Below are 23390 nucleotides of genomic sequence, written 5' to 3'. Positions count from 1 at the left end.
ATCTGCATACTTACTAATCCAATTCACTACCCCATCATCCAGAGCATTAATGTATACGACAAACAACGTTGTACCCAGTACAGATCCCTGAGGCACACCACTCGTCACAGCACTCCAATCTGACAAACAGTTATTCACCACTACAGTCTGGCGTCTCCCATCCAGAAACTGCTGAATCCATTTTACGACTTCAATATAAATATCTAATGATTGAACCTTCCCAACTAACAGTCCATGTGGAACCTTGTCAAAAGCCTTACTGAAGTCCATATAGACAACATCCACTGTTTTACCCTCGTCAACTTTCCTACCAACGTCTTCAAAAAAATAATTTAAAAAAGAGATTTGTCAAACATGACCTTCCACGCACAAATCCATGTTGTCTACTCCTAATCAGACGTTGTCTATCCAGATAATTATATATATCATCTCTAAGAATACTTTCCATCAATTTACCCACAACTGACGTCAAACTCACAGCCTGATAATTGCAAGGTTTACTCTTAGAACCCTTAAACAATGGAACAACATGAGCAATAGGCCAATCCTCCGGCACCATCTCCCTTTCTAGTGACATTTGAGATATTTCTGTCAGAGCCCCTGCTATTTCCACACCAACTACTCTCAAGGACCTAGGAAATATCCTGTCAGGACCCGGAGACTTATCCACTTTTGGTATTCCTTAAAAGCTCCAGTACCTCCTCTGCTTTAATCATCATAGTTTCCATAATTTCCCTACCCGTTTCCCTTATCTTACACAAGTCAATATTCTTCTCCCCAGTGAATACCGAGGAAAATAAATTGTTTTGCATGTCCCAAATCTCTTTTGGCTCCACACATAGCTGTCCACTCTGATTCTCTAAGGGAGCAACTTAATCCCCCACTATCCTTCTCCTATTAATACAACTGTAGAAACCCTTTGGTTTTATTTTCACCTTGCCAAAGCAACCTCATGTCTTGTTTTAGCTTCTCTAATTTCTTTCTTAAGATTCTTTTTACATTCTTTATATTTCTGCAGCACCTCATTTACTCCATGCTGCCTATATTTATTGTACATATCTCTCTTTTTCCGAACCATTACTCTATTACATCCCTCCCACAAAACAATTTGTCCCAATCCACTCCTTCTAAATCCTTCCGCATCTCCTCAAAGTTAATCTTTCTCCAATCAAAAATATCAACTCTGGGTCCAGACCTATCCTTCTCCATAATTATAATGAAACTAATGGCATTGTGATCATTGGACCCGAAGTGCTCCCCAACACAAACCTCCGTCATCTGCCCTATCTCATTCCCTAACAGGAGATTCAACACTGTTCCTTCTCTGGTTGGTACCTCTATGTATGGCTGCAAAAGAAAAATCCTGCACACATTTTACAAATTCTAAACCATCCTGCCCTTTTACAGTACTTTTACAGTATGGGCTTCCCAGTCTATGTTTGGAAAATTAAAATCTCCCACAATCACAACCTTGTCTTTACTCCAAACTTCTACTATCTCCTTACAAATCTGCTAGGATAAATGCAGGTTGGAATTTTCCACTGAGTTTGCATGCACTAACAATCAGAGTCATGTGTTAATGGTCGAAGGTTTAAGGGCAACATGAAGCAGTTTGCAGTTGGAAGGCGAGGCTGAAGGGCCTGTTTCCATATTATACTGTCCTACAACTCGCTGACTCATTCATCATTGATTGATAACGCAGATATCTGGATTAATGTCCAAATAAATATCATAAGTTAAATTCTTCACAGCTGAATTCTCCCAAAATACTTTAACAGCGTGTTTATGTTGTGAAGTCCACTCAAACTGCCCACCTGTTCACCCCACACACTCCCTCTCGCCGATCATCCATTGCTATTGTAATACACAAAATGATGGAGGAACTCAGCAGGTCAGGCAAAGTCTATAGAATTGAATAAAAATTCGACTTTTCGAGCTGAGAAGCTTCAGAGAAATTAGAAATGAAGAAGCAACGTTGATTGATTAGGAAGGTTTTGGTTGTTGTTCTGTGAGATTTGCAGCTCAGTGTCTCAGTGTAGTCAGCTGCCTGGACACGCAAATTTCGTTCTGCTGAAATCAAATCCACCGTCACCCTTGTTCAGTTGTGAATACTGTGTCTTTAATACATTAAACCATTTCTACTAAAGTGAAGACCGATGGAACCTTTAACAGTCTAAAGAAAGTTACCAGGGGCCAAAGCTGCATAGTTATTTTCAACCCTAACTCCAATCATCCGCAGTTGTTTTAAAACATATTTTTTTTTTTTTGCCATTTGAACAAATCAGATCGTATCATCCTTAACCTTTGCCACCTTTTAACTGATGTTGATGTGCGGCTGAGAGTGCGACGGGGAGTGCGGGTGAGGGGAAGGAAGAGGCAGAAGGAGAGTGCATGGGTGAGCATGGAGAGGGGATGGGGCACAGTCTGTGTGAAAGGTGCAGATAGGGAAGCTGAAGGTGGATGAACATGTTGGCAAGAAGAGGGATCGAGAGTGTGCAGAGTGGAGAGAGAGAGGAGAGGGGAGAGATAAAGAGATATAGACAGTACAGACAGAGCAAAATTGTGAGAGAGGGGGAATAGGAGGTAGAGTGCACGGGTGAGTGAGAGGTATAGAGCGTGGGATGTGGGAAAGGCTCACAAATCAACCAGAGAATTATAGGCCACACTAATATTTTGAAGCAACGACTTATATTTCGTCTTCGAAGCAAAAGAGTGTAACAAGATTTACAAATAAATGAATCCGAATTGCTTTTCCATATACGAAAAACAAAATGAACCAGTGACTTGGAATGTAAACCCGGCCCAATGTGATGACAGAAAATAAAGCGTGAACGTTTCTCCCTGACCGCCGGGTCACCTGTGATATCAATCCACAAATAAGTACAAAAGCCCAGGGCGAATACTGTACCACGATGTTTCACTGTTATCTTAATCATTCGTTGGTAAATAGCTCCTCTGAAATGTTTATCAGGTATAAGCAAGTCCATTACGATACGTTGAAAGGAAATCCTGTCCACATCACTTCAGACATATCCCCCTGTGCAGGGCGCTTTAAATATCATTGATAACAGCACACTTGTGATAGTGATTCTGCAGTATGTCAGTTGTGCCGGTTTTATTTGCTACAAATGGCGAGCACTGAGAAGTAAACATATGGCCAATATTTTCTGACAACCAGTGACACTGTGGTGGGTTATGACTGGGCATTATCACTGGCAGTGTGATGTGCTGACGAGCATTTTTATAAAGATGTGTGTCACGCCCTGGAAGAAGACTTTATTGCTATTGTAATGGTCTATATTGAGAAGCTGTGTTTATAGGACATCGAACATAGAATAGTACAGAACTGTACAGGCCATTCGGCCCGCAATGTTGTGCCGACCCTTAAACCCTGCTTCCTATATAACCCCACACTCCACCTTAAATTCCTCCATGTACCTGTCTAGTAGTCTCTTAAATTTCCCGAGAGTATCTGCCTCCAGCACTGACTCAGGCAGTGCATTCCACGCACCAACCACACTCTGAGTAAGAAATCTTCCTCTAATATCCGCCTTGAACTTCCAACGCCTTACCAGAAAGCCATGTCCTCTTGTATTGAGCAGTGGTGCCCTAGGGAAGAGGTGCTGTCTGCCCACTCTATCTGTTCCCCTTAAAATCTTGTAAACCTCTATCATATCTCCTCTCATCCTCTTTCTCTCCAAAGTGTAAAGTCCTAGCTCCCTTAATCTATGATCATAATCCATACTCTCTAAAGCAGGCAGCATCCTGGTAAATCTCCTCTGTACCCTTTCCAATGCTTCCACATCCTTCCTATAGTGAGGCGACCAGAACTGGACACAGTACTCCAAGTGTGGCATAATCAGAGTTTTATAGAGCTGCATCATTACTTCGCGACTCTCAAGTGCTATCTCTCGACTTATGAAAGTTAATACCGCATAAGCTTTGTTAACTTCCCTATCTAAGTGTAAGGCAACATTCGTTTAGTTTATAGCTGGAGATTTCCGATGCGTCGAAATGTGAGCCTTCCAATGAGCGGGGTGTGCTTTTCTGTTGTGTACTGACGCCGTTGTGAGTCGGGGCCTTTTGTTCGGCGGGAGACGAAGAGAGAAGACGCAGGGGAGAACCAGTGTCGGATAGGACCCGATGGGAGACCATTTGTTCGAAATGGATTGCGAACGACGATCGGATGGTGGTGAGAGCTTCCACGCAGACCGATGTCCAGCCTGTGAGTAACAGAAAAGTTCAAGATGAACTCCAAGGTGTTCACATTTGACCGGTTAATTATAATACGCCCTATTTCTTTCTTTATTTCATTTCTTTAATGACCCTTTAGTTAAGTAACATTAAGGAAACATGATTCCTTAAATCACACGCAGTGTGTTGACTGTTATTTCTGGGCACTGATATACAACAGCGTAGCAAATTACACCGCACCCACACAAACCAGGGTTTGGGGTGGCAGAGCCAACTCACGGGATTGACGGGAGCAGAGTGTGTATTTCGTAGACGGAAACAGACAAAGAAACAGGGTCGGTCAGCGATATTGTTATCGTTTTATGGGTCACTGTTTTATATGTAGTTTAAACTTTGTCCATCGTGAGACTCGAGAAGCAATGGAATTACCAGTACACTGAGAGATAATTCTGAATAAGAAGTGGTATTCTCTGTGCGAGAGACTGGGTGACCGAATAAGCTGTGATAATTCTATTGCAGTATTGATGGAACTGGACAAGCAATGACATTTTCTATGTTGTCGGTGGCATGTCAGAGAAAGCACTGATAACACCAGCGAGGTCTATGATGGGCCTGTAGGACAGTGACAGATTTGCTCATTGCTGTAATGGACCCATTGGAAGGAGGAAAATACGGCACTCATCTCCTCACGTCGCACAGAAATCATAAAAGCATCTGTCTCATATCTCTTGTGTTTCTCAATCTATGGTGAAGTATCATTATGTTCTTTGGAAACGTCCTTCTCATTTGAACAATATATCTGTATGAATTATTGTTATTTTAAACGAACATGAACCGCCATAACAGAAAAAGAACAGATATTTTTGGGAGTACTTGACAGACATCTCACCGCCACTACTACTCCACTGCCTCTCAGTGATCATATTGGTTATTGTACCACAGAAAGAGCCAGACCTGGTGAGAAAACAATGAGAGGATCCGCAATTCAAAAAAAAAAAAAAACATTAGTAACTCCTTAACGTTTACCTTTGACGCGTAAGGAGATGTACAGAAGAATGGGAAAATATTGAATTTGGGGAGGGAAGGAACTATGTTATTGCGTAAGATCATGAGGTCATAAATTGGGAACAGATGTACGGGGAAATGCACTAAATTAATGCAGAGATTGTTAATGGAGAACTTGTATTGGGCTTTTCATAGATTTGACTCAATGGAGAAGGAAAGGAATGATAGGATATGGAGATATGGTTCATAATAAATATGAAAACCCTACTCAAGTGCAAGACGGAAGCGCACTTTACGAAGCAAGGGTCAGAGAAGGCTCGAGTATTACAAGGCATCTAGGAAGGGAGCTGGAAATGGACCTAATATTGCGCGAGGGGAATAGCAGAAGGCGTTGCTGAGTAGGATGAAGGAAACAATCAGGAGTTATCGACGCACATGAGAATAGGGAGGACTGATCATGGATAAAACCGGGAACGTGCTGGAGTAACAGGAGAGCAGCAGCTGTCAGTAATAAATAATTTGCTTCAGTATTCACACATGGGAGGGGCATTAACCGCTGGGAAAGACAACTTGTATAGTGTTTAAAGCAGGGGTAAATAGGTTCTGATTAGACTGGACATCCAAGGGGAAGGGAAGAAGCTGGCAGAATGGAGTTGTGGGAATGGTAAATCAGTCATGATGGAATTTTGGAGCAGAATGGTCCGAATTTCCTAATTCTGCATCAATTACAGGAGGACTTGGAAGTTTTAAAGACAATGCAGAATAGATTTACCGAGATGCTACTCAGGTAAGAGATCAAGTTTAATGAGGAAACGTTGAGGGTTCTCTGGATTTTGGATTTTGTGCGAAGGAATATGGCAGATTTCATGATAGAAGAGTATAAGGTGTAAGAGGTATTGAGGGATTGTGCAGCAGGCCATTATCTTGGGAGTAAGTGGCTAATAGGAGGGTCATAACATTAAGATAATCGCAGGAAATTGTAGCGCGCTGTGAGATGTAACTTTTTTTTTTCCACACAGAGAATGCTTCGGACAAAGTCAGCATGGATTTGTGAAAGGAAAATCATGTCTGACGAATCTCATAGAATTTTTTGAGGATGTAACTAGTAGAGTGGATAGGGGAGAACCAGTGCATGTGGTATATTTGGATTTTCAAAAGGCTTTTGACAAGGTCCCACACAGGAGATTAGTGTGCAAACTTAAAGCACACGGTATTGGGGGTAAGGTATTGGTGTGGGTGGAGAATTGGTTAGCAGACAGGAAGCAAAGAGTGGGAATAAACGGGACCTTTTCAGAATGGCAGGCGGTGACTAGTGGGGACGCAAGGCTCAGTGCTGGGACCCCAGTTGTTTACAATATATATTAATGACTTGGATGAGGGAATTAAATACAGCATCTCCAAGTTTGCGGATGACACGAAGCTGGGTGGCAGTGTTAGCAGTGAGGAGGAAGCTAAGAGGATGCAGGGTGACTTGGATAGGTTGGGTGAGTGGGCAAATTCATGGCAGATGCAATTTAATGTGGATAAATGTGAAGTTATCCACTTTGGTGGCAAAAATAGGAAAACAGATTATTATCTGAATGGTGGCCGATTAGGAAAAGGGGAGGTGCAACGAGACCTGGTTGTCATTATACACCAGTCATTGAAAGTGGGCATGCAGGTACAGCAGGCGGTGAAAAAGGCGAATGGTATGCTGGCATTTATAGCGAGAGAATTGGAGTACAGGAGCAGGGACGTACAACTGCAGTTGTACAAGGCCTTGGTGAGACCACACCTGGAGTATTGTGTACAGTTTTGGTCCCCTAATCTGAGGAAAGACATCTTTGCCATAGAGGGAGTACAAGGAAGGTTCAGCAGATTGATTCATGGGATGGCGGGACTTTCATATGAAGAAAGACTGGATGAATTGGGCTTGTACTCATTGGAATTTAGAAGATTGAGGGGGGATCTGATTGAAACGTATAAGATCCTAAAGGGATTGGACAGGCAAGATGCAGGAAGATTGTTCTCGACGTTGGGGAAGTCCAGAACGAGGGGTCACAGTTTGAGGATAGAGGGGAAGCCTTTTAGGACCGAGATTAGGAAAAACGTCTTCACATAGACAGTGGTGAATCTGTGGAATTCTCTGCCACAGGAAGCTGTTGAGGCCAGTTCATGTGCTATATTTAAGAGTGATTTAGATATGGCCCTTGTGGCTACGGGGGTCAGGGGGTATGGAGGGAAGGCAGGGGCGGGGTTCTGAGTTGGATGATCAGCCATGATCATAATAAATGGCGGTGCAGGCTCGAAGGGCCGAATGGCCTACTCCTGCCCCTATTTTCTATGTTTCTATGTTTCTATTATATTGAACTTGGAGTATGTTCTAAGGAAGGTGGTTTGCAGCTGAACTGAAAGGGGATTGATATCCTTGCGGGAACAGGACTGCCCCAGAGCAGAGAGTGGAGAGTTTGTAGAGACAGATGTTTTTATGAAGATAGTCAAAGTCAGGAATGAAATGGTTCAGTATGGGTCGACAACTGTGCTCAGCTGCAGATATTCCAATACAAAAAGCATTGCATGAAAGCCAGCTGAGCCCAGGGCATGGATAAGCTCGTGTAACCACTATATTTCATCATTAAGAAGCAGAGGGGGACGCATTAAATGAGATTGTAGGGCACTACATAACACCCATCAGTCCGATGGATTTAGAGGATGACATTTGAAGAGAAATTGCAGAAAATTTCAGGAAACATAGGTTGTGATAACAGCTGATTTTAACTTTCCAATTTTTCACTGTGACTTCCATAGTGTAAAAGAACTAGATGGAATATTGGTTGTGAAATATATTGTGAATAGTTTTTATTTTTTAAGCACCAGATAAAAGTCCCAAATGTACGACTGGACGATACTTGATCTGCATTTAATGAACGAGACAGGGCAGGTGGCAGAAGTTTTTCTAGCAGAACACTTTGTATCCAGTAGTCCGCAGGCCATTAGTTTGGAAGTATCTAAGCAAAAAACTGGCCTTGTTCTTGGATTGCGATTTTAGATTGGACATATTCCAATCTTGCTGGTGTCAGAAACGATTTTGCAAGTGTCGACTGGGACAGGCCGTTTTCTGTCAAAGGTGTACGTGGTAGGTGGGAGTTCTTCAAAAGTAAAATTTTGAGAGAACAAAGTTTGTCCGGGCCTATCACAATAAAGAGTAAACATAACAGGTGTCGAGAACTTGGAATTTCAAGTGATATGGAGGCTCAAGTGAAGAAAAAAAAAAACAGGAGATGAATTACAGGTGCAATGGGGTGCTTATCGAGTGCAGGGAATGCAAGAGAACACTTTAGAAAGAGAGCAGAAGAGTCAAGAAAGGATGATTTTGCCCTAGTTCAATCGTAAGGAATGCTGCACATAGTTTAAGAGCAAAAGGATTTCAAGAGACATAATTAGACCACTGGAAGGTGAGAATTGGACAATAGCGAATCCAAAAGTGGTGCCAAAAGCGCTTTTTTTTTTTGTATCTCTATTTATCTATGAGTCGGATGCATATAATCCAGGTAAAACAAAACTGAATCAACTTGCCGGACTCTATACAGATTACAAATGTGGAGACGTTTCGATGAAGCACATTAGAGTGGATAAATCACCCGAACCTGACAAGGTGTTCCTTCGCACCTCGCGAAAGGAAAAACTTGCAGGAACCCCAGCAGAGGTATATACATCATTCTTAAACAAGATAACTAAAGGGTAGCAAATGCTGTTCCGTTTGTTCAAGAAATGCTCTAAAAATAATCTATAATTTTATTGTCTTGTGAGCCTGACATCATTAGTGGGAAAGTTATTGGAAGGCATTTTAATGGGCCGGATACATGAGTTTCTTTTCAGATATTGACTGATTAACGATAGTCCACTTAGCTTCGTTTGTGGCAAATCGTGTCAAAGAAGTTACCAAGAATGTTGTTGAAGATAAAATATAGGCTGCTGTCGACGTGGAATTTTGCAAGACATTTGACAATTTACCGCAATGTTGAGTCATTTTGCTATGAAAATGAGTTAGTAAATTTATGAGACATTTGCTTTGTGAAAGGAACCAGAGATTGGTAGCAGATGGTTGCCTTTCTAACTGGATACCTGTCACAAGCGGAGAACTGCACAGACCAGTGCTGGTTCCTTTGCTGTTTATATCTGTATCAACGATCTGGATGATAATGTGCTAAATTGCATCAGGAAATTTGTGGATGCTGCCAAGACAGGGAGAATGATAGACAGAGAGGAATAGTATCACGGTGTGTGGTCGAATATAGAGCAGCTGGGAACAAATAGGTTAAGGGTAATGCTGCCGTAAAGGAAGCTGCCGGCATATTATCCGTCATAAATCAAAGTACAGAGTACAGGAGATAAAATGTCATGTTCAGGTTGGGCAAGACATAGCGGAGGCCACACATGAATTATTATGTAGTATGGTAAACTTCCTACAGGGAATATGTACGTAAATACGTTGAAAAGGGTGCAGAGAAAATTTACAAGGACTTTGGCCCGACTGGTGGACCTGAGATACAAGGAAATCGATAATGTTTTGACTTCAATCCCTGATGCGTAGAAAATTAAAATGATACTGCTTCCATTACTCTCTATATCTACACTCATCTTAATTTTATATACCTCTATCCCCTCTTTGTTCTACGCTCCAGGGAATAAAGTCCTAACCAATTCAACCTTTCTCTGTAGCTCAGTTTCTCAAGTCCCGGCAACATCCTTGTAAACCTTTTCTGCACTCTTTCAACCTTAGTAATATCCTTCCTGTAATTTGGTGACCAAAACTGCAAAAAATACTCTAAATTTGGCCTTACCAATGCATTATAGAACCTCACCATAACCTTCCAACTCTCATACTCAATACTTTGAATTATAAAGGCCTTTGATATAAGGTCGGAAGCTCTCTTTACGACCCTATCTATCTGTGACACCACTTTTAGGGAACTTTGTATCTGTATTCCCCGATCCCTCTGTTTAACAGCACTCCTCAGTGTCCTACCATTTACCTTGTATTTTCTACTTTGTTTTTTCCTCAAAAGTGCCATACCTCACACTGGTCTGTATTAAACTTCATCTGCCATTTTTCAGCCCATTTTTACAGCTGGTCCAAATCCCTCTGCAAGTTTTGAAATCCTTCCTCACTCTCCACTACACGTTCAATCTTTGTATCATCAGCAAATGATATTTTAGGCGTGTGGGTATGGAGGGCTATGCCGACTGAAGTAGACAATTTAAATATCTCGGCCGAAGGGCCGGTTTCTGTACTGTTCTTTCCTAAGGGACCATGACTACCTGACCACTGATTCTTAACACAGAAACGGGTTGATTATATGAAAATCCGAAATGACTATAGTTTGATTTATTCACCGAGAATATTCTAACAGCGTGGATAATTTTGGAGGATCTCAGCAGGTCCCGCAACAACAACTAAACGAATAGCATATAGAGGTTTCGTGCCGTCACACTTTAGTACAACTGGAATGTGAGGGTTGTTTTTCTGTGAGAATCTGACCTAAGAGTCTGTCTACAAGCAGTCACATTCCTCAGAATAAGGATTGGACGTTCTGTTAAAATCAAATCGAACTGGTTCGACATTCCAATGTTATCAAAGTAAATTATGCTTAGCGACAGGTAAGGTACCGAAGGGTTTGAGTTCGCTTACGAAAGGCTCAGAGACTCAGCCAAGTAATTACAAGCCAGTACTCCTGACATCAGTGGTGGGAAAGTTATTCGAAAGACCGAATTTGTGAGAATTGATTAGGTATAACTTTGCGTATTCATGGTAATCTTATAGAGTGCTTCGAAGAAGTTAAGAATAATACTATTCGGAACGTTGATGAAAACATGGATGTGTACGCTGTTTATCTGTACTTTATCAAGGCATTCAACAAGGAAGGTTTGTCAATAAAATCCTCGTCATTTAAGATGAGGTGGTAAATTGGAGTGAACATTGAAGTTCTGGGAGATGGCGGATAGTGCTATTGAATGGTTGCCTCCCTGACTAGAGGCCCGTGTATAGTGGAGAGCCAGAGGGATCTGTGTTGGATGCATTGTTTGTTATCTATAGGGATGCTCTGGATGATAATGTGGTTTATTGGATCTGTAGATTTGCCGATGACACTAAGATTGGAGGTGTAGCCAACAGCCAGGAAGACCATCAGAACTTTCAGCAGGATCTGTACCAGGTGGGAAAATCTGCTAAAAATAGCAGAAGTAAAATTAATGCAGGCAAGTGTAGGGTATTGCACTTCGGTTCGACCAACTAAGGTAGGTCTCACACATTAGAAGGTAGGGCACTGAGGTGTGCTGTAAAACAAAGTGATTTACGACTACAGGTTCAGAATTAATGGAAAATGACGACATAGGTAGATAGGGTCGTTAGGTAAGCTTTTGTCACACTGGCCTTCATAAATCAAATTATTGAGTACAGGAGATGGGATGTTATATTGAAGTCATATTACACATTGGCGGGGCCTAACTTGGAATGTTGTGTGCAGTTTTGTTCACCTACATACAGGAAATATGCAACTACGGTTAAAATAGTGCAGTGGAACTTTACAAGGATGTTGGCGCCATTGGAGTACCTGGGTAAATGGAAAGTTGGAATAGGTTAGCTCTTTATTCCTTGGAAAGGATAAGATCTGAAGGAGATTTGGTAGAGGTATACTAAATTGGGAGCGGTGCAGATGGGGTAAATGGAGTAAGGGAGGGGGGAGAGCGGTTTAGATGAAAGCGAGAGAGGGGATTAAAGATAGGGAAGAGAATGGAGTGAGCGGGAGAGAGAAAGTGCAGAGGGGTATGTAGCGGTTGAACGAGGGGTGCAGGACGAGAGTTGGAGAGCGACAGGATAGTGTGAGGGGCTCGAGCAGGGAGCGAAAGCGAGTTGAAGTGCAAGGGTGTGCAAACGGAGTTTACAGAGAGGCAGATTGCGGGAGATGGTATGCAGATGGAGAACACAGGAGTGATGACTGATTTAATCATCTTCTCCCTCTCTTGCCCTTCTTGTTTCGCACTGCTCTCTGACTGCTCTCCTCTCTCCCCTCGCCATGTTGTAGGACAAGGATGGTGATGATCGACGCTGACCAGTCCGAAGGCCAGACTCTCAACAACCGTTTGTCCAGAAAGCCAGCCAGCTACTCATCTTGCCTTTGATGCGGCCTGGTTATGACACCTTTCCAGCTCTATATCCTGAAAGGGTCAGTGCTTCATTCCGTCCCGGTTGCCATTTTAAATTCACGGGTCACTTCTACCCCGCTAACGATTTTAAATTGGGATATCAGTCCTTTTCCGACTCTCATTTGTAATCAGGACACAATTCCTTCCCTGGTGATCATTTTCAATTAGAACGTCATTTCATCCAGGTCGGCCATTTTAACGTAGGTGCAAGTCAGTGAAGAGAATACTTCAGAATGAAAGCAGAAGTGTCATCCAAGGCCTGGTGTTGCTTCAGCAGACAAGTTGAAGGAGAATCCTAAGTGATGTTACAGATATGTTCAGAGCAAAGGGATTCCAGGGTTAAAATGAGTTCTCTGGAAGGAAGGTACAGGAGTATAGCTAATCCGTATGTGGAGACAAAACCGATGATTACTTTTGTACATTATTTGATTTTTTTTTTCTGTATTTACTCAGCAAACAGAGATAGAGTCTATAGAGAAACCGTTTTCACAGAATCTATACATACTACAGAGAAGAAGGTGTCTGCTGTCCTCAGGCAAATTAGGGTGGACAAATTCCCTGGGCCTGGAGAGGTGTTCACCCGGACACTACGGGAGGCAGAAGTTGCCGGAGCCCTGGCAGAGATATTTAAATCATCCTTAGGCCAGAGGACTGGTACTGGGTCATTTGCCGTTTGCATCTATAATGTGCCTTCAACTGGATAATCCGAAAAGAAAATATATATAGGCTTCTGAGTTTAACATCAGTAGCCAGAAAGTTATTGGAAGGTATTCTAGCGGATCAGAGGTATAAGTGTTTCGATAGATAATGGCTTGCAGTGTAACCATGATGCAGCTGTTAAAATGGTATCAGGGGTCGATAGGCTCTCAAAGGAAGCTTTTGGCGCATTGGCCTTCACAAATCAAAGTGCTGAGTACAGGAAATCGGATGTCCTGTTGAAGATACGCAAGACATTGTAGAGTCCCAATATAATGTATTGTGCGCAGTTTTCGTCACATCGAGCAGTGAACGTAGAAATCTACAGCATAGTACAGCCCCTTCTGCCCACAGTTTTGTTGCGACCATGTAACCTATTCCAGAACTCCCTAGAATTACCATACCGCATAGCCCTCTATTTTTCTAAGCTGTATATACCAATCCAAGAGTCTTATAAAAGACACTTTTGTATTCGTCTGTACCCCCACCGCCGGCAGTGCAATCCACACTCCTACCACTCTCTGTGTCAAAATTTTACCCCTGACATCCGTTCTGTACCTACGTCCAAGCACAGTAAAACTATTCCTCTCGTGTTGACTATTTCAGCCTTTGGGGAGAAAAAAAAAACTCTGGCAATCCAGACAATCAATGACTCCCATCATCTTGTGAAACTCTATCAAGTGACCTCTGAACTTCTGTTACTCCGAGGGAAAAAGGCCACGTTCACTCAATCTATTTTCATAAGACACACTCCCCAATCCAGGCAACATCCCTGTAAATGTTCATGCACTCCTTCTTTAGTAAAATCCTTCCTGTGGTGAGGACTGAACACAATACTCCAAATGGGGTCTGACCAAGGTGTAACATTACCTCACGGATCCTGAACTCAGTCCCACGGTTGATGAATGCCAATAGACTGTACGCCTTCTTTGCAGCACCGTCACACTGCACAGCAGCTTTGAAAATCCACTGGACATGGACCCCAACAGGGAAGGCATATGCAGCGAAGATGAACTCTTTTGAAAGACGGCAGAGAAAATTTACACGGACGTTACCGGGGCAGGAGGATCTGAGTTAAAGGTAAAATTCAATTAGTAAGGACTTCATTCCTTGAAGCGTAGAACATAGAAAGGAGAATTGGTAGAGGTGTTAAAGATTATGGGGAGGTGTCGATAGTTGGCTCTTTCTATTGCGAGTGGGTGAGACTGCAACCAGAGCTTATAAAGTGGAAAGTAAACGGTAAAAAATTAAGGGGAACATGAAGTGAAACTTCATCGCACAGAGGGTTGTGATTCTGTGCGACGATCTGCCCGCACAAATGGTGCATTTCACCTTATGAGGTAGTTTAGATTGTAGGGGTCTGGAGGACAATGGCTCGGGTGCAGGTCAAAGGGAGCTGGCAGTTTAATGGTTCGGCCGAAGAGCGTGGTTTTGCTCTGTTCTTTTCTAGGACACTAGAAGTCCTTGATCACTGATCCATAACATAGCAATGGGTTGATTGCATAAAGAGCCGAAATACATATCATATTTTGATTTATTCATCAAGAATATTCCAAAAGCGTGTATATATTTTGAGGTCGCTTCAAAAACTTTACTTTATTACTTTATTGTCTCCAAACAATTAATACCAGAGCCTCACTGACTGCTCCATACGCTGCCGCTTGCGGATCTTCGTAACCATGGTAACACTGAAAAATACTGGAGGAACTCAGCAGGTCCGTCAACATCTATGTGACGAATTAAATGTCAACATTTCGTGCCGACATCCTTTAGTGCAACCTGAAAGAAAGGGTGAAGTTTTCAGATAATTTATTGAATTGGGATGCACCAGCTGTCGTTCTGTGAGATTCGGAGCTCAGGGTCTCTGTGTAATCAAATGCCTGCACAGTCCTCCGAATAAGGATTGGCTTTTTCTGCTAAAATCAAGTCGAACCGGTTTAACAATTCTCTGTCATTCGGATATAAACAAAACCATTTAACTCATGCTTAAAACAGGCGTGGTACCGGAGGATTGGAGACTTTTTACGAAATGCTCAAAATATCAATCAGGAAATTATAGGTCGTTTCTCCTGACAATAGCCGTCCGAAAATTATTGGAAGGACAGAATGTATGAGCATTTCAATAAACCGAATTGATTATGTATATCCAGCATGGCGTTCTGTGTTCTAAGCAATCTTATATAGTTTTTTTTTTCAAAGAAGTTAAGAGGAATGTTGTCAGGAATTGTGATGACGGCAAGCCAATGGATGCTGTCTGCAAGAACTCTGCCAACACATTTGACAAGGTTAATAAAATTATGTTGCTCGGCAATCAATATGAGGCACTAAATTGGAACTGACATTGACATTATGGGAGAAGGCAGACCGTGGTAGTCGATGGTTGCCTCTCTGTCTGATAAAGTGCCGTAGGGATCTCTGCTACCCCTATTGATGTCTGAATGTCCAGTGACAATGTGGTTAACTGGATCCGCAGATGTGAGAATGACAGAAAGATTGGCGATAGAGTTGACACCGAGGAAGCTTTTAGAGCTTGCCGCTAGATCTGGACTAGCTGAAAAAAATGGGCTACAAATGGCAGATGGAATTTACTGCAGGGAACTGCAAGGTGTTGACCATCGGTAGGACTAATCGGGGTGTTAGTCTCACACAGTGAAAGTTAGCGAACTGAGGTGTTCGGTAAAATAAAGGAATTAGGGATGACAGATCCATAATTCAATGAAAGTAGCGTCACGGATAGTGAGGGTCGTAAAGAAAGCTTTTGCATACTGGTCTTCAGCAATGAAAGTTTGAGTACAGGAGCCGGGATATTATGTTGAAGTCGTATAAGGCATCGCTGAGAACTAATATGGAATATTATGTGTAGTTCTGTTCGCCTACCTACAAGAAAAAAAAAAGAAGATATGTTTTAAAGGCTCAGTGTTAGGAATGCTCTGCTCAACACATTTCATCCTGGCTGCTCCCGGATCTGATTCAAAACCATCCACCTGCCCTCATCGTATTCCTTGATACCTATTCCATTATCCAAATCATTGTCAAAAATATGAAAAGTAGCAGTCCTAATGATGACCCCCAAATTACTGGTAGGCAACCAGTAAATATCCCTTTTATTCATACTCGCTGCTTCCTACCTGAACGCTTGGCTGAGAGTGGAAGCACTCTTCCCAGAAACCTTCTGGCAACACGGAATCAGGTGGTTAACACAAAACAGTATAATAAAAGAATAAGTTGACGATTATAAATGCAGAAATTGCCAAGAGAATCCAGAAATTCAACAAATCACAGGAACGGACTGCAATTTAACTCAATCTGATAACTTATACAGCACAAATAAGTGGCAATCATCGTTCGTTAAAATCTTGTTTTAACATTCAAAGTCATATAAATATAACGCCCTGGTTAATATGTATATTTGGAACTGAACACAATATTCCAAGTTGCAAACACGTCTTAGTCGGGACAGGCAGAAACTGGTGGAGATGTGAAACAATCTAGCTGAAGAGCTGCAGAAGCAGGTAAAATATCAAAATTTAAAATGCACTTCGAAATTTACATTGATGAGGAAGGGCTGAAAGGATATGGGTCGAATATGGAGGAATAGGCCTAATGAGCCAAAGGGTGGACTCGTTATTCTCATCTATAAGTTCTCCCTGAGCTACTCAGTTCCTCCAGCACGTTATCTGTGACTGAACTGGGTTGAACCAGATGGAACTTTGTTGGGCTGCATGAGATGGTGTTGAATAGATTTAGTTCTCACTTTTTGTACCACAACTAAATTCTGCTGCGGTAATTCGCAGTCACAATGGAGAGCATTGAAATGTCTCTGCCTGTGAGCTCCATATCCTGCAACCATACCGCGTAAGGTCTAACAACCTTAAAACAACCCGTCCTGGATCTCCGTCCCAGTAAACACGCAGAGATACCGCTGTGATATTAAACTGTATGACTTATACCCATCACATCGTCAAACCTACCAGTCCTGCATCACAGTTCCAGCTAACAGTGCGTCTTCATAGAGCTGTCATTCCGTTATTTGATAGTGTGTCTTAAGTCAATTATTTTACCGAACTTCCAAATTCACTGACGACACGTTTCCAGTGAAAACAGTGCATGGTTGCTATTTTCTCAGCTAAAACCATCGAGTAACATGTTGCAAACAACTTTGCATTATGTATTTATTAGATTGTACAATTTGAGGCGGAGAAGGTAGAGTCAATTGTTTACACAACATACAAATTGTCTACAACAGGAATTCTGCAGATGCTGGAAATTCAAGCAACATCCTGACGAAGGGTCTCGGCCTGAAACGTCGACTGCGCCTCTTCCTATAGATGCTGCTTGGCCTGCTGCGTTCACCAGCAACTTTGATGTATGATACAAATTGTCTAATTAGATGTAACCGATGTGTTGCCCTTCCCAAACGAGGCAATGACATCGCCTTCTTCCGAGGACAGCCCTCCTCTATCGCAATGTCGCACTGTTTCTCTACCTGCTCTGGATATTTTAATATCGAATTCCCAACGAGACATCAAGCGGCTACAGTAGTATGTCTCATTCCTCCTCAAATCTTACCTACTCTGAACGCTGTTCTCCCTGCGCCAATCCGAAGCTTACCATTAAACTAGCCGACAAAAGATGCGCTGTCGTCGAGTTTTGGACTGAATTTGTGGAATCCAACACCTCCTTATCCCTAGCATCGGAAAATTATCTCCGACACCATTACTGATCTCATTATTTCTGGAGAACCCCCACCCACAGTCACAGAACTCATAGATCCTTCGCCAAGAACTGCTTACACCTACCTCATACCCAAGATCCACAATCCCGACTGCTCCAGGTAGGCCCATTGTCTCTGCCTGCTCCTGACCCACTGTACTCGTGTGCTCATACTTCGACTCCATTCCGTCTTCCTTGGTTCAGTCCCTTTCCGTCTACATCTACGAAGCTTCTCATGCTTGCGATCTTCTCCCTCACTTTTAATTCCCTGACCACGATCGCCTCATTTTCACCATGGATACCTACTCCCAATGGCCCATCGAAAATATCTTAAATCTCTCTGCTTCAATAAAAGTACGAACCGATTCTGATCCACAACCACCTTCCTCTGTCTGGCAGAATTGGTCCTCACTCTCACCAATTTTTCCTTCGGATCCATCCGCGTTCTTCAAGCTCCAAGGTTAGCCATTGGCTACGTCGCTGTTTCAAACCTTCCCCAGAAATTTTCAGAAACTTGTCTTCCAGAACATCAACGGCTGCATTGACGCTGTTTCATGCATCTACGCTGATGCCGTGAATTCTATCACCTTTTCCATCAGCATCCTCTCTGCCCTTAAATTCACTCGATCCATTTTGACAACTCTTGCCTTTCTAGATCTCTCTGTCTCCATTACTGGGCATAAGTTGTGGACAGACTTCTTTCAGGAACCTACCGGTTCCAAAAGTCATCTAGGTTCACCAGGAGACCGTATATTGCACAAGGGACCCCTCTGTTTCTCCGAAGAGGTCTCCAGATCTGAGCCAGGTCTCCTCAGATTACAGGTTTCTGTCCATGGACGGTCATGCTCCTCAATATGTTAACATTTCTCCTATAGTGATCATTTCTTAAGCTTTCTTTGTTGTTCTTTCGTTTAGGTTCAGTTACGTGCATTTCTTAAATGAAAGCATATGCTCGCACGGCGTATGGATCCCGTTTTCCATGATGAAATTATATCCACAGGAGGGTTATCTGATTGTTCAGTATGTAACACCATGCAAAAGGTTTCACTACTAATGTAATGGTTATTCTGTAGAAGCTGTGTTTTGGTTATGGTTCGAGATAAATATAATTCGTTTTATCGGATGCAGTGTTTTGAACTCTACTAGTAAGCTGCAGCCAGCGAGAATAGGCACCTTTATTCCCACTTTCCGTTTTCTGCCGATCAGCAGAAGGAGTTAATTAAGAGTGGAATACAGTTTATGTCGATGATGTAGATGAAGCTTATGAAGCATTTATTTCTGTAATAACTAATTTGTATGATAAACACTGCCCTCTATTTTAAAAAAGTTGACCAAGTATATTGATAAGCCTTAGTTATCAAAGGGCATAAAAATGCTTGCAAAAAGGAAAAAAAAAATGTGTTATATAGGAAATTATTAAATCATAGAACAAAGGAATCTGAAATTAAACATAATATAAATAAAAATATGTTAACAAGTATTATGAGATTTAGTAAAAAGAGTTATTACAGTAAATTATTGGAGAATAATAGAAATAATGTTAAAAATACCTGCAGGCTTTTGAATGAATTTTAAATGAAAAGGATAAAAGAAAAAAAAAATCTACCCATATTATTTTAATTCAAAGAATAATCTGGTAATTAATGATACTAATTTGGTTGCAGATAGGATTAATAATATCTTTGTTAATGTGGGAAGCAAACTAGTTAAACTAATTACTGAACCCAGCAATAAAGATGAAGTAAATAGTAACATTATCAGTATAAACACTTACACTATGTTTATTAGAGCAACAGATGAAAAAGAAATAATTGATACAGTAGACAAATGAAAGATCAAAAAAACCAAGAGATTGGAATGGATATATGTATTTAAATAAAAGTATCATTGACTGTGTTGTGAAACCACTGACTCATATCAGTAATCAGTCTATGATTGCTGGAAATTTTCCCAATAAAATAAAAGTAGGCAAGGTTATTCCAATATACAAAGCGGGGCATAAACGTGTATTTTCTGATTTTAGACCAATTTCTTTGTTCACAAATTTTTCCAAAATATTGAAAAAAAAATTGTAAGAAGGTTAAATGACTTCATAAGAAATCATAATATATTCTGTGACTATCAATATGTTTTCAGAAAAAAAACAGAACCACTACAATATCATTAATAGATTTTGCAGAAGAAATATCAAAAACTGTAGAAAGAAATGAATATACAGTGAGAATATTCCTTGATCAACGAAAAGAATTTGACACCATTGACCATAAATTATTATTACCAAAATTAGAAAAGTATGGTATTAGAGGGGTGGCCCATGCCTGGTTAAGTAGTTATTTGGAAGAGAGATATCAGTATGATCATACAGTACAAACAACTCGGATTCAAAACTGTTGAGGGTAACTTGTGGGGTTCGACAAGGTTCAGTGCTTGATCCATTGCTGTTCATTTGTATATAAGCCATATATGTATGGTTTCTCAGACATTAAAATATATATTACTTGCTGATCATACAAGTATATTTTGTAGTGGGGAACATCTGAAACAACTTTTGGATACAGTGGAGACAGAACTAAAAATTATAAAGAAATGGTTTGATGCTAACATATTATAACTGAATCTAAGTAAACTAAATTCATAATATTTGGAAACTGTGCACCAAATTCAGATACAGTAGTAAACTTAGAATAAAGGACGTTGAAATTGATAAGGTATCTGAAACAAAATTCTTAGGTGTGGTAATAGGTAATAAATTAAGCTGGAAACAATATATAAATTATGTCAAAGCAAATAAATGTCGAAATCTATTGCAATAAAGTACAAAGTGCAGGATTTTTTATATCAGGAATCTTTGTATACATTATACTGTTCACTTAGAGTCCCATACATGACTTGTTGTATAGAGGAATGGGGAAATACATCATAAAACAAATAGAAACTCAATTTTTCTACCCCAAAAGAAATCCATACGAATTGTAAATAAGACAGGTTATTATGAGCAAACTAATGGACTATTTATTCATAAAACATAGAACATAGAACATAAGACACAGAATAGTACAGCACATTACAGGCCCTTCGGCCCACAATGTTGTGCAGACCGTCAAACCCTGCCTTCCATATAACGCCCCACTTTAAATTCCATATACCTGTCTTGTAGTCTCTTAAAGTTCACGAGTGTATCTGCCTCCACCACTGACTCAGGCAGTGCATTCCACGCGCCAACCACTCTCTGAGCGAAAAACCTTCCAGTAATATCCCCCTTGAACTTCCCACCTCTTACCTTAAATATAGTATGCTTAGAGTGCCGCCCTGCAAAATGCTTTGGTTTAATTTGAAACGCATGGGGAACCTGCTTCACCGTCTCCGGTGTGGACGAACTTGCCGGGGTCATTTCCTTATCGTGACTCTACATGAGAGCACAGTTCTGCGGTAGGGATTGCTGTGTGGAGGGAGTTTACCTGAGGTCAGTCGCAAGACCTGATGCCATTGGTTTTGACCCGTGGGTTGACAGTTCTATCCCAGACTCACCCTACCCCGATACGGTACACTGAGGTGGATAATATGGACAATAGAACAGGTGCAGCTCCGTGTAACCGCGGAAATGCGATGGTGATCAAACTAGGACTCTAACGAGACTGGTGCCTTCGCTCGTTTGCATAATTGTTTCAAGTTTATGTGGCGAACGGTGGGTTGTCTCAGATGCTGCCTTCCTGGTTGGAAAAGTAGATGGCGCGTTCAAATGCTGTCTGGATCCACTCATGTTTGTGATTTTGAATCGGTGTTCCAGTTAATTAAAGAACTTCGGTTTGCGCAAGATGATGCAACACTTCCGGGTGGAGTACTTAAAATCACCAAATGTTTTCCTTCTCCTGCATTTGCTGTTCTGCATAGCAACAGCCTGTGTCATCTCCCCTTATATAGAGGCTCTGGACAAGCGCATAACCAGTATAGCAAGTCGACACTGAGGCAGACCGTAGCACCGAGCGTCTCTGCAGTGGAACTGTCGTCACTGGATGATAGAGACAAGGAATCATGCTGTACGTACCGTCCTCTCTCTCTCTGTCTCTCTCTCACTCACTCACACCCTCTCCTACCTCTGTTACGGCTCCTTCCTCTCCCACTTCCTTTAGTATCCGTCTTACAATTTCATCTCTCTTTCTCTCTGTCTGTCTCTCTCCGCCATTCTTCTCTCCGCCTCTGTCTGTATTATGCAATATCCCGCCCGCAGCTTTCCGTTTCTACTAGAATATATGTACCCACCTCGATCTCTACCCTCCCGTATCGCCTTCATCCCATCCAAAGAGACTCTGTATCAGACAAATCCGCGCGCCGGAGATGTTGCTGAGGTTAAACCAAAAAAGAAGCATAAGCCTAGTTTCGGACCGGGACCCTCCGGCAGGACTGAAGAAAAGTAACAGCTGAGGAGCAGATTTAACAGGCGTCGGGTGGGGAGAGCGAAACACCAGGTGTTAGGTGAAATCTGGGGGGTGGGGTCTGGTGATGAAGTAAATAGCTTGGAAGGTGAAAGAGAAAGAAGACCATATAAGACAGGAAAAAGGGGAGCAGCACCAGAGGGAAGCGATGGACTGTCAAGGAGCTATGAGATATGGTGAGGTGGAGGGCGGCGGGGGGGGGGGGGCGTTGGCGGGTTGGCGGGCATTACTGGAAGTTTGGAAAATCGATGTTCAGTTCATCAGGTTGGAATCCACCCGAACAGAATATAAGGTGTTGTTCCTCCATCCTAAATGTGCCCTCATCACGACAGAGGTGGAGGCCATGGATGGTCTTACAGCAATGGGAATGGGAAGTGGAATTAAAATAGATGACCACTCGAATGAAAAGCCTCATCCTGAGAGCATATGCGGCGGTGACAGAGGGATTGAGAGAAGGGGGTGGCGTTTTTTTTTACATGTAACAGGGTTGAACGAGGTATAGTTCCTCTCGCCCACCCCCTTTCTCTACGGATCGTCCCTATGCGACTCCATTGTCCATTTGTCCCTCCACATTGATCTCCCCCTGGCACTTATCTTTGTAAGCGGAACAAGTATACACCTGCCCCTACACCTCCCTCACTAACATTCAGAGCTCTAAACAGTGTTTTCATATGAGGCGACACTGCACCTGTGAGCCTGTTGGGATCATTTATTGTGTTCCGTGCTCCCGGTGTGACCTCCAGTATATCAACGAGCCTCGACGTAGATTGGGAGACGGATTTGCCAAAGACCTACGCTCAGTCCGCCAGAACAGGTGGGATCTCCTAGTGGCCAGTGATTTTAATTCCAATTCCCATTCCCATTCCGATATGTCCATCCATCACTGTCGTGATGAGGACACAATTAGGTTGGGGGAACAATACCTGATATTCCGATTGGGTACCTGAAACCTGATGGCACGAAATTCGATGTCTCAATCTCCCTGTAATGCCCCCACGCACCCTCCCCTTTTCACCATTTCCCATCCTTTTTCCCTAACAGCTTGCCCGCCCATCACCTCCCTCTGGTACCCCTCCCCCGTTTCTCTTTCTTCCATGGCCGTCTGTCTCCAACCAAACAATTTCCCATCAATTTACTGCATCACTCCCCCTGCAGGCTTCACCA

The 23390-nt window shown here is 42.1% G+C and overlaps 1 long non-coding RNA gene across 1 annotated transcript; it reads right to left on the bottom strand.

Moving 5' to 3' along the window:
• Positions 1-2687: 2687 nt before the first annotated feature.
• Positions 2688-21536, bottom strand: LOC134341588 (uncharacterized). Its single transcript, XR_010016781.1, has 4 exons — positions 21252-21536; positions 14709-14859; positions 13951-14149; positions 2688-4223 (listed from the first exon to the last, which is right to left on the bottom strand). It is a non-coding gene; the product is annotated as an uncharacterized LOC134341588 (long non-coding RNA).
• Positions 21537-23390: the final 1854 nt, after the last annotated feature.

The sequence above is a fragment of the Mobula hypostoma genome, unplaced genomic scaffold (assembly GCF_963921235.1).
Source record: "Mobula hypostoma unplaced genomic scaffold, sMobHyp1.1 scaffold_36, whole genome shotgun sequence".
NCBI lineage: Eukaryota > Metazoa > Chordata > Chondrichthyes > Myliobatiformes > Myliobatidae > Mobula > Mobula hypostoma.
This window is presented reverse-complemented; position numbering and strand designations above follow the sequence as displayed.